At 39.2% G+C, this 2,495-nt stretch overlaps 1 protein-coding gene across 3 annotated transcripts in view; it reads left to right on the top strand.

Annotated features, from left to right (window-relative positions):
• The first annotated feature begins 1,403 nt into the window (after nucleotides 1-1,403).
• Nucleotides 1,404-2,495, top strand: part of ZNF438 (zinc finger protein 438) — a 49,744-nt gene continuing 48,652 nt past the window's right edge. Inside the window, exons 1-2 of one of the 3 annotated variants that reach the window (XM_031059330.1) lie at nucleotides 1,404-1,764; nucleotides 2,256-2,309. The gene's annotated coding sequence lies outside the window, so the exon portion shown is untranslated. The remainder of the gene's footprint in view (nucleotides 1,765-2,255; nucleotides 2,310-2,495) is intronic. The other 2 variants (XM_014308174.2, XM_031059329.1) reach the window with 2 other exon arrangements.

Raw genomic sequence — 2,495 nt, 5'->3', positions numbered from 1 at the left:
CGGGGGCGCCGTGCGAGCCCGGAGCCAGCGCGGCCAGCCGAGCTCCGGCCCGGGGGTGCCACAGCCCGGCCCAGGGATGCCACAGCTGAAACTGGGGTATCAGCCCCGCGGGTGCGGAAACTGCGAGAGGGCGTGACTGCCGTTGCCGGTGCTGATGTTGTAATAAAGACCTGCAGAAAGGCCGCGTGTGACCGGTTCCCTCAGGTCACGATGGTTGCTTGTACAGCTCACGCTTTTTTTCAGCGGTGGCCATAGAGCGTGAGCTCTGTGAGGGGTGGCAGTGGGTGCCTCCAGGTTCTGGGGCAGCGTTTGGCTCCCGTGCGGTCCCTGGCAGCGTGAGTCGGAGCTGTGCGCCCGGCTCTTGACTCCAGGCCTGAGCGATGTTTCATAACCGTGCTGCTGCTTCCATAAAAGTACAAATACGATGCGCAGCCCTCTCGGGCTCCTTACGGTTTGGAAGGGACTGACGGCCAAATGCGTTTTGTCCTATGGATGCAGTAAATGGGTGTAATGTTTGTGTGCAATTTACTGAGGCCTGTCAGCTTATGAATCCATTGGAACTTTTAATAATGACATCAGGAACAAATCCCAGGTTCCAACTGATCAGATGTGTCTCGCATAGATAATACAAGGAGGGAAGCATTTTAAAGCCGCATAAAAGAGTTTTCAAAAGACTGTGCAAATGTCTGCAGCGTTGCAGATTTAAAACAATATGAAAGATTGGTTTGTTTCAGTTTATTTTGCCCAAAAGTCATACTCTGTTAAAAGATTTACCTAGTTCTATACCTAAATTAAAATTGGTATGTCTTGTGCTCACTTCCTTTCTTCTCCAACATAACTGTTGTTGAAGCTTTTTAATGTATTAAAGTCTCAGCCAACAGCCTAGCTCTTAAATGCTGTATAGTTAAGCTAATTGTAGTCTTGAGTTTTCTCGTACTAATTTATTTGAACTTGTAATATGCCATTAAAAGTGGTCTTTCATGTTATCATTCCTTAATAAAAAGGAAAGAGGAGGATAACATAGGGTAAACACACAGTTCCCTTGGATCACAGTAGTTTATGTGCAGGTTTTTTCCTCACAGAACTATTCAGCAATCAAAATACCGAGCTGTTGCTCTTTTCTTTGTTTTTTCAATAACTTGATTGTAGCTAGTTATTTTAGTGATCGTTTAAGTTTATCTTTTTCAAAGTTACTTTTATGTAAAGCAAAATATATTAGGGATGACTGCATTTTTTTTCTGCTTCAGTAGCTAGAAGAATTGGATTTTTTCCATTTTAGAGTTTGTCAAAAGACAGAAAGGAAAAGGCAGAAATAAAGTGTATGACAAATCATATATTTAAAATATTTTTTATAATGATCTAATGTTCTTAGTATTCAATTCTAAAGATATTCTTGGGTAATGATAACTGGAAGATCAGAAGAAAACCAGTACTATGCAAATGTTTTTAGCTTTTGAGCAGGCTGTTAGAGATAGATTCGGGTAGCTGAAGTTGTAATTGAAGTGTTTTTCAAAGCATTTAATGAAGAAAATACTGGTTTCTTATGTTTCCTGCATCTTATTTGTGAGTGTGAATATCAGAACTAGCAATGACGGAGAGAGCATATATGAGATATTTCTGACTTTCTCACTGAAGCCTTAGAAATGTGTAGTGATTGTCACACATATGTTTTTGATGTACAGGTTCAAGGATTATGTTGTGCTAGGTGGGAGGAGTGTTCTTCATCAGTGACTTGGACTGTTTCAAGCATTTTTATGTGCACAGGTAAAACATTTATAGAAGTGGTTTAATGTTTTAAATGTCTGTATGAAACTGGTGATGGTTTTATGTATTTATTTGCACCTAAGGAGGTAGATGGTGTCAGGTCAAAGTGAAATAGCCAAGTGTTGAGTGTAGAACTTGGATTGGAAGCTGACTGGAAATATTGCTGCAGTTGCAATTAAAGAAATTTCAGAGTTTTAAAAGTGCATGGAAAAATCAGAAATATGTGAACTTTCATCAGTTATTTTAACAGTATTTATTCAGATATTTATTATTGTAATCTCTTGTCTAAAGTCATGTTAATGTAGGGTATACCTCAGAGGAGATGTTGTTGTATTGTGGGTAAACATGCTTTATTAGAATTCTTGTTTATTCACTGCTTCCTAAAATGTTTATCTCTTCTATTAAATACGATTTTCTGCCTTTGCTAAATGTATTTCCTGAGATATTGGAACTTTCTGTTTTTGTTTTTTTTTTTTATTTCCTTGAAATAGGAATTAAGATGGATGAAATGTTTCATTGGTCGTAGCAGCAGCAGGACGAATAAGGTGGGTATGTTGAAAGATTACAGTAATATCTTTGCAGAGTATTTTAGACCTTGATTCTGTGTCCATCTGAACACAAAACCAGTTTTTGCCTCTGTGTTTGAGTTGCTGTTTATTTGCCCATTTGAAATTCTTTAAGGCCATTGAGGGTGTACTCCATTGGGTTTGTACTCCAGTGAAACAGATTGT

The sequence above is a fragment of the Geospiza fortis genome, unplaced genomic scaffold (genome assembly GCF_000277835.1).
Source record: "Geospiza fortis unplaced genomic scaffold, GeoFor_1.0 scaffold75, whole genome shotgun sequence".
Classification (NCBI taxonomy): Eukaryota; Metazoa; Chordata; class Aves; order Passeriformes; family Thraupidae; genus Geospiza; species Geospiza fortis.
This window is presented reverse-complemented; position numbering and strand designations above follow the sequence as displayed.